The sequence below is a fragment of the Rhododendron vialii genome, chromosome 8a (genome assembly GCF_030253575.1).
Source record: "Rhododendron vialii isolate Sample 1 chromosome 8a, ASM3025357v1".
NCBI classification, from domain to species: domain Eukaryota; kingdom Viridiplantae; phylum Streptophyta; class Magnoliopsida; order Ericales; family Ericaceae; genus Rhododendron; species Rhododendron vialii.
The window spans coordinates 25,616,442-25,626,351 of NC_080564.1; positions in this window are offsets into that span (position 1 = coordinate 25,616,442).

Consider the following 9,910-nt stretch of genomic DNA (forward strand, 5'->3'; position numbering starts at 1 on the left):
ATCTTTTTAATATTGCTAGCACTGAATTAATTATTCTTCCATAGTCAAAAATATAGATAAAGCATCACTTTAATTTGTGAGCAAGTAGAAAATATAGCTCACTAAAGCAAAACAAAATAAACTAGATCCATTAAGAGGGGAACTTAATTATCTATCATTTTTACCCTACTTATTTAGGTGTTCATCCTAATGTGTTTAAATATTTATCTTTCCATCCTCAAATTCAATTCAATCCTAAACTACCATTTCTTTCTCCTAATTTTTCAAATTTTTCTCTCTTTTTTTTTTTTTTTTTATCTTTTCTAATTATCTCAATTCTCTCTCATCTTTCAAACATTTCTCTCACCTAATCTTTTGAATTTTTTCTCTCTCCTATTCTTCTCTCTCATATTTTCATTCCCCTAAAATCTAAAAAAAAAAAACACACAACTTTTACAAAAACGAATGTGTAAGCCGGAAAACATGGAAAAATCTGATCGCGGTAGATGAACAAAACAAGATTAATTAAAAAACATGACAGAAAACATGGCAAGTTTCGAGAAGTGTAGGTTTTGATCGAGGTAGATTAACAAAACATGATCAAATAAAAAATATGACAAAAATTAGAAAACAAGATAAGTTTTGAGAAGTGTAGGTTTCAATCGAGGTAGATGAACAAAATATTATCAAAATCATGACAAAATTGTCCCTACGAAACTATAGTAAACCAAAATAATGACAATATTTGGAGAAATTGAAACACTCCTATTGAAATCATGACAAATTTATGAAATCATCATGAAATAAAAACCATCACTATTACGTATCGTAAAATATTGCCGACGAAACTACACTAGACGGAAATAATGACAAAATTCGGAGAAACCGAAACACACGTATCAAAATCACGACAAAGTTTGTGAAATCACCATAAAACATAAAAAAATCGTGAATACGTATTGTAAAATCGTCCCGATGAAACTACAATAAACAAAAATCATAACAAAATTTGAAGAAATTGAAATATGTACACCGAAATCATGACAAAAAGCAGTGACTTATCTGCCAATCTTTTAAATGGTGGGCGTGATGCAGCAACTAATTCAATACATGGACAGTGAGTTGGATGTTGGCTTTGGTCGATCTCGATGGAGGGAGAGAGAGAGAGAGAGAGAGAAAGAGTACCATTACAGGTGTGAGCTTGATGTCGATGACATCTTCAATTGGACGGATACTGCCTATCCCCACATTATTCAGCAGATGATCCGCTGTAATACATTATTGAGCCTTTTTAAAGTACTAGGTGGGAAGAACGAAAATTCAAAGGTACAAAAGTTAAACAGGGTGGCGTTGGTAGGTTATACTCCGTACTAGTATTGACCCAAAAAATTGGAACAGAATCCCTTTCAACGAGGGATTAGCCTAATCCCCGTACAATCATTCTACCATCATACATATTTACACACTTATTTACACATTCATATTCATAATAAAGGTGGAGTTCGCACACATTACACACCCAGTGTGTGTGGGCTCTACCCTTATTGTGAGTGTGGGTGTGTGAATGGGTGTAGTGGTAGAATTTTCCATCCGAGTAATGTTGGGGGATGGAAACATTTCTAGGCTTGATTACGGATCATGTAATTATTCTAGAGGAATTTAATTTAATATATAGACAGGGTATAATGGGACAACAATATATTTTCAAGATGAGAACATAAGTATTCAAACTCAGTAGAATGAACACCTAAATAAGTTGAGTAAAGAAGATGGCTAATTAATTTTAATTTTCCACCGAAATATATATGTTTATCTTATAAAAAGCATTGTATACCAAGAAAAAAAAAAACCATTCCTTTACAATTTTGTCAATGCTAAACTAAAATCTTGAAGTCGCCGTGACCGATCGAATGTCTTCTGTTAAAAGGCAGTTGAGTCGGGCCGTGGGCCTTGCCGTATTATATAGGGTAACCGATAGATAGATACCAAAGAAGTAAAGTTGGTGGTTCCCAAAGAGAGAGACGAGGACTTCCAAGTCTTTGTCCGATTCCTATTTTCGAAAAGATAATAAAGAAACGAAGACTTGAAAGTCTTTGGTCTTCTTCTGGTTTTTGAAAAAAATAGTAAGTAGTGTATGGTCTTTCCATTGCATATCCCTGAGGAATACGCAAACGTTGAGAACTCATCAGGTTAGTAAGTAGTGTATGGTTTTTGTTTAAGTTATTTTCTTAAACAAAAGTGATGAATATTAATCGGTAGTAATAAGTATGGTAGACCTAAGGAGGTCAGCGCTACGAGAATTACAGACCTAGAGAGTATAAATCAGTCTCATCTGAACCTCTGTGGAAATCTACCTGGAATAAAGTCTGGACGTGCCAGCTCCGCTCTTTAGGCGAAGCTGTCATTAGGCCCAAGGACCAACTCTGGCCCCCTAGTTATGGCAGGAAAGATAATATTCGTAATATTATCCATAGAACCACACACTGAAAAACCGAAAAAACCGAAATCTTAAGGGATAAAGGAATGCCTTCGACAGGATAAGCATAAGGCGCTAGTGATATGCATAATCAAAGACGGATAAGGATCCCTAGCTAAGGCGGGATGCACATTCAATTCTAGCTAAGGCAGGACTCAACATTACTCAAAAAATCAATCCGAAATCTACGAGATACAGTCCCACAAGAACTCAACCTTCTATCAAAATGCCGATAAATATAACGGTAGAACTCCAACAAAATGTGGGCAATCCATAATCGAGAATCTCCATTCTCTCATCATATAGCAAATACTCTACTGACTTAGGCATCTGAGAGTGGTTGGTAGGCCACCACACCGGTGACTCGAGCTCTTGCTTTGTTTTGCAGGATAAGGTCGGAGCTGACGACAAAGCTGATTCATCAGGTAGCATTTTATGAATAATCACTGATATTGACTTTTGTAGCTTTTGTAAATGAAAATACTATTAAACTTCAATTTGTAATTTCTATAAAAAAAAAATTGCTTATTAGAGTAGAAAAAAGCTCCTCTGACAAAAAAGCTTAATTCAATAGCGTCTCTATGGAATTGGTAAGTGCAACTTCGACATTAATGTGGTTATAAAATCTGCAGCGTATTTAATTGGACAACTCTAAATGGTTATTTGATCTTAGAAAATCAAACATATTTAAAAATTTACTTATGTAATTTAATTAGTTAATAAAAAAAATTTAACTTATAACTGATTACAAACGGGGCCAATGTTAAAGTTCCAAACAATAACAATGATACACTCTCGGTTCAAATTTATTTTGTCAAATAATTTTTCTATCAGATAAAAAACTCAAAAGTGTATTCTCAGTATGTGGTAAAATTGAATATATATAGTGTCAATTATTTTATTATTGTAATACATTGAGTAATCTGTATGTGTATATGTATATACAAAATCATGCTAAATTACATACGTAGCATGATTATATATCATGATAAATATCACGGTAGCTTGTATATAATTTTATGGGTTTGGACTTTAATACGTGCATACTGCATACTATTTCGTAACCTAGTTATATGCCTGTGCATAAAGGAACAATGCAAATCATTCTAAACATAGTCCAAAAAATGTATCATACCCCACTTTTTCCTTCTCCCAAACAAACTCTTCTTCACCAAAAGTTTCCGTTTTCTGAATAAGCCTCAAACAGCTAATTTAAGCAAATGAGTTCAAGAGAAAGAAAACAGTCTCTACAACTTATGTCACATAACCTATCTAATTCTATTAGTTGCATTCAATGTGCTGGTAGCATCTACAATAGTATAGTTATTAAAAAAAATATAAAAGCACATACGCTAAATAAGTGAGGCTAGCTCACACATACTACGCCCACCGCACCAGTGTGTGCATGGTCTCATATATTTATATATGTGTGTGTTTGTTTATTTTGCTATTGATTCTAGACTTGTTGATAATGAAACAGGATATTCCTACTCAAATTTTGCGTTTTTGGGCGCACACTTACTCCTTTCCCTCCCATTTTGAAGCCAACCACCAAAGCAATAAACTTTTAGCGTTAATAAGTAATTAAAAATCTGATAGTTTTGCTTTACAAAAGTACTATATGAATTTTGTTATTTCTCATTATTTCCTTCATATCTTTCCGAATTTCTAAAAAAATCATATCAATCTTCAAATTGCAGTCCAACTTAATTAATTTTAAAATTATGAACATTTAATGAAATTTATACTTTATGTACAAAGGATTTGTTAAGTAGATTATATAATCGTAAACTTAAATGATCTAATTAAAGTGAGCAGAGTAGAAATTTATTTACAAAGTTTTTTTCGATCGGCCTCGTGGGTTTTCTCTTCTCTAGCTTGATGTTGTTTAGCGTCCTTTTAATCTTTGTAATTTGTTTTCAAAGATTAATAAAAAAAATTCACCGTTCAAAAAAAATTATCCATCTTTTATCCTTTGGCTGCTGGCCATGGACGGAAGATGGTATACTTAAGTTCGAACATAGTTGGGATAAGCAACAAAGGCATTCACAACATTTGAGACTCTCACTCTCTTTAAGCTTTTTCACAAACAGGTTTTTGCCTGGCGAGGGGGCTGTGCCTCCTCCACGTCTTTTTGTTTGATGCGGTTGGTTCAGATTGGGCATCCTCGATCCGCCTGTACTGGTGACAGGTTTCTTCTGTGACTTTGGTGTTGGTTAAGACGGGAAGCGACAGATCTACCGAACTACCAAATTGCTCTCGTCTAGGTTTCTTTTCTAGTTTATGTTGTTTTCTTCTCCTCCCTTTGAGTCTGCTATTTTAGCCAAAAATTCTCACGTCTAGGTGTAGGCAGTTCTAGTCACTACGCCATTTTTTTCCATTAGCGGCATTAAAAAACTGCCGGTAATAGTCTCAAAACCGCCGGTAAAAGTACATTACCGCCGGTAAAAACAAATTACCGCCGGTAAAAGTTTCGTCGGCAAAACAATTGTCGGGAATACAAAAACGGCGGTAAATTACCGCCGGTAATGGTTTCGGACTATTAACGGCGGTTTTTGTACCGCCGGTAATAGTTTCGGAAAAAAAATTGACATTGCCGAGATTCGAACCCGCGACCCGTTGATTAATACCCGAGCACTTACCCACTGAGCTACATAAAATTATGTGTTTTATTAGAAAAATAATAATATTTATATTATAATGTATTATTACCGGCAGTTTTTGCTTACCGCCGTTAATAGTTACTTTTACCGGCGGTTTTACATTACCGCCGGTAATAGTTACTTTTACCGGCGGTTTTACTAATGCCGTTAATAAACGGCGTTTATAATTACCTTTTGCGGCGGTTTGTCATTACCGCCGGTAATAAGACTCTTTTCCGATGGTTTTATTACCGCCGGTAAAAAAACCGCCGGCAAAGGCAATTTTTGGCGTAGTGAGTTTTTTCGATACAATTGCGATGAAATCTATTTGCAAGGGTTGTTTGGCAGTATGATTAAATTTTTGATGTTTCCAAAAAAAAAATGATATGCCCTTCCTATTATGCAAGATTTTTGATAGGCACGCGATATCGTAGATATGAGCGTCTAAGTAGGGCGAATTAGCGCATTAGAAGCGCGTTTTATTTCATTTTCTACTTGATACCGTGTTTTGTCTTGGTTTTGTGTTTTTTTATTATTTCACAGGTAATTAGGTGGACTTAGCGCCAAGGTTGGAATGAGTGTTTTCGAAGTCGGTACATACGTTGCTGGGATGCCAAGGCTAAGTCATGAACGTCGGGTGACGTCGGGAGGCCAAACCCCATGCAAAGCTCGGAGGATGATTTTAACACGCACGGTATCGATACCGAAAATACATGTATCGATACAATGAATTGCAAAATTGATCCAGAGGCTCAACAGAACTATGGGTATCGATACCCCAATTGCCAGTATCGATACCGAAGGTCGCAACGGGAAATTTTGGTTTTCGTCGTTTCATTCTTTTATTTTATTATTTCCAAATAGTTGGGGTTTTATATAAATACCCCTCCGTACTCTGTTTTTAGGGTTCAGACTTTGATTAGCAGCTTTCTTTTCACGTTCTTTCTTTCTAGAGCTCTTTACTTTTGAAGTTTTCAAGTTTTGTTCAAGAACACATCTTCCGGTAACTTATTTTATGTTTCATTCTTAATTTAAGTTGCTCGTGGATCTTAACTTAGTTTTAATCTCTTGTTTAAATTAGATTTCAAGCATGATGCAAGTTAAGGTTTATTTTTCTTTCCTTTTATTTTTTAATAATGAGTGAGTAATTTTTCTGAGATATGGTCGTTGGGTAAAGGTGCATCACGACCCAATTAGGATTCGTCTCGCAATTTTTCTGTACATTAATTTAATTAAAAATTTTAGTTGGTGAAAACTACGTCCGTTGGACGAATCCAAGGCATTGCCAAGGCTCATGTGAGTGGAAACGGGGGACCAAAACCTGTTCGCCGCTGTGTACAGGACCGGCAACCTTAGGATTCGCATTCTTCGGGTTTTTCAATTCTCCCTAAATTTAATCATTTTTTTAGACTATGAAAAGCGAGCGGATTCTGATTGGGTAGCACGAGCCGGATTCCCTACGACCGCGCCTCTCTTTTTAATCTTTCAAGCAATTTATCAGTAGCATTAGTTAATCAATCAACCAAAAAATTAAGGGGTGGCTACCTAAGAGCTACTTTAATACTACAACCCGTTTTTCCACAACACACACTTCACCGTTCTTAGTGGATTCGACTCCGGTCTTACCGGGTATTGTGTTACATCGGTCTCAGCCCTACGCTTGGGGCAACCCAATTTTTAGGTCTAGAAATCGGTCAAGCATTTTTTCTGTAAAAAAGAAAAAGAAAAGAAACTTAAATTGGGGTCATGTCCTACATAAATACTTAAGTCCTCATCTTTGAGTATGTTTACCAGAATACGTATTTACATGATTTTAGGTAAAATAGAGAACAAAAATGAAAAAAGTGCACTACACCAGAATAGGAAAACAAAGTAGGCAAAATAACTTTGTCAGAAAGCTTCGGTATTTCTAGCGAAGCTCTGTAGCATAGGTATGTATTAAACAACTATTATTACTTCTCTCTCTCTTTTTTGTCTTCTTTTTCTACTCTCTCTCCTCTATCATTGAGAATATATAATATTTTATAGTATTTTATAAGGATATAGATGATAAGAGAGATGCGTGTAGGATTGAGAGAAATTTGGGCAGGTAAAATAAAAAAAGTGTACTGTTGAATAGGTGAAATACATTTTCAATGGTGTACATGCTCTCAGTGCGTTAAAAGGTACGAAAATGCCGACAAAAAAAAAGGTATGAGAACGTGAATGGGGGACAAGGGGAATCATACTTTTATTTTTATGATGTTTTTTTTCTGAAAAGGCTTTAGTTGGGCTTGTGTTTTCCAATTATGTAGGGTAACGGATAGAGCCTAAAGTAAAGTTGAATAAAAAGTTTGCTTTCCTACATATGTGCAGACGAAGACTTCCGAGTCTTTGCAAGACTTGCCTATGTGACAATTGAATATGCAACTACCAAGAATTAATTACAAGGTTTTCTCTTTTGAACAACGGCAATTTCATTTCATAGCCCAGAGACATTACAAAGATTTCCATCATAAACAGGGCCGGCTCTGACATTTGTGAGACCTAAAGCGAACTTTTTCAAATGAGGCCATCAATCTACTTTGTAAAAAATACTTAAGGGAAAAAAAACCTTCATATGGAAGTTATTACACTCATTTGAGAGTATTAGGGAGGAGGGTGAAGTAATCTGGGGGGATGAGGAGCCGATGGGATATTTTTGCCTTGGTTTGGCAAACAAAAGCACACCCAGACTAAATCATCCCAAGTCACTTTCGGTACTAAATAATCCAATTTTGGGGTCTTATTTATGGACTCCTTAAAGGGTGTCCATATTTTAGCAAGAGCGGATGAGGCCCTCCACATCCCCCCTTTCCCACCTTATTCTTCCATTTCAAAAAGAATTTTTCAAAAAATTCCCCTAGATTCCCTCTACCTCTAATATTTCTCTATCTATCTCTCTCAACTTATTACCTCTACAATTTTTCAAAAAAAGTTTCAAAAACGAAACCAAACACAGCAAAAATAACTTTATCCTCTCATTTAATCTCTCATCCAAACGAAATACTATATTATTTCATTTTTTTAATATCTCATCCAAACCAATTATTTTTTTATTCACCCTCCACAAAAGTCACATTAATATGGGTCTACCCTCCATAAATAATACTCGTACACCCTACTATCCTATTTCCTTCCATAAATAATATCTCTAAAATTCATCACGCATCCAATCGGAGTACATATTGTTGTGTTTTTTTTAGACTTGCACTTTTACAAAAAGATATTAGAAAGTCTTTGGTCTTTAAAATGCGTCGTTGATGAATAGTGATTTTAGATAAAAGAGACCTCGTGTTGATTTAACGACTTTTAAGAAGCTAACGACATTCTTTAATTAATTAGCGCGTTAAAAGTTTTAAAAAAAAAAAAAGTAATCTGTACTCTATAGGTATAAAGTTTTTCTTAGCTAAAACATCCATTTGTGTTCACGCTTTTGCTGAAAAGGTTGGCTGTAGTGCAACAAGATTGTCATTTGGGTTCTGGGAAACATATATAATGAATATTGTTGGGCGGTGTGGGGAGCCGTATTAATGTTGGATGCTCGCCTCTTGTTATGATATGTCATCATGAATACATCTTTTCTGAGATTAATATAAATTTTTTGAGAAAAACTTATTCACGGACCTCTGTGAATAAGTTTTTACGGAGATGAATTCAGACCGTCCAAAAGTTTTCTGAACGGTCTCGATTTTAATGAAACTTTTCCGGTAAACTTTTTCTTGAAAAAGTTTTATTAAAATCCGGATCGTCAGAAGCCGAAATGGATGGGCGAGATAGCATGGTCCATGAATAAGGGAATCATGGCCCCTCCGTGAATAAGTCAATCTCTAAATTTTTTGTCGTTGTTCAAAGAAAAAAATTAATGCCACAATATTCGAGAGAACTAACTTGGTGAGAAAGTTAGCACAACAAAGGGGTTTGCCGAAAATTGCAGCCATGGATTTAGCAGACAAATGCAAATGCTTTTGCCCAAGATTCGCCAAACAATTTTTGTTCAAGTTGTGTGGAAGCAGAGTTTTTTTTTTTTTTTTGTTCAGCAAAGAAAATAAATTTAATAAATCAAAGATTATCATTGTTGAAGATTACAGGGGAAAAGGCGATAGGCATCACAACCCAGAGGAAGTGTGGAAGCAGAGTTAAGCCTCTGGCATTATCGAGCTCTCACTGAATCTTCCAAGATGAGACCTCTACAGACACTTTGAAAGTATATAATCTAGTCCGACCTTTCGGACCTTTTTTTTTATGTTGAATTTCAAAGAGATGTATAGTACTGTATGTATATCAACATAATTTTATCCAAATTCGGCCAATAAGAACCGTCTTCTACATGAGTTCGATCTGAGTTTCTCAACCCCAATGTTTCTGTCTCGCGAGGCCAACATATTAGCTGATGTATTTCTGGCAAAGAAGGCCAGGCCATGGAGGAGCAAAACACTTTTTGTAGTTTATTTTTTGACTCTTGAAATTTTTACGGTTTTTAATTTGTTGTATAATAATAGCTGGGTGTTTTAGTTGAATATCTTAGTTTTAGTATCAATAAAGTGTGTTGTTTCTAATGATGGACCGATAGACAAATAATCACAGGAGACCATCTTACCTATAAGGTTTAACTGAAATTTTCTTTTGAATCAGTAGTTTTTCCCTGGAAAATCTCAAAATTGTAGACATTTACCCGCCAGCATTTTTTGAAAAAAATTTAACATCCCCCCATCCACATTTTTCTGAAAAGTTGAATAACCGCACACTAGCTATATGCTTCTTTAAAAGCTTTAATAGAAACAATATATTTTGT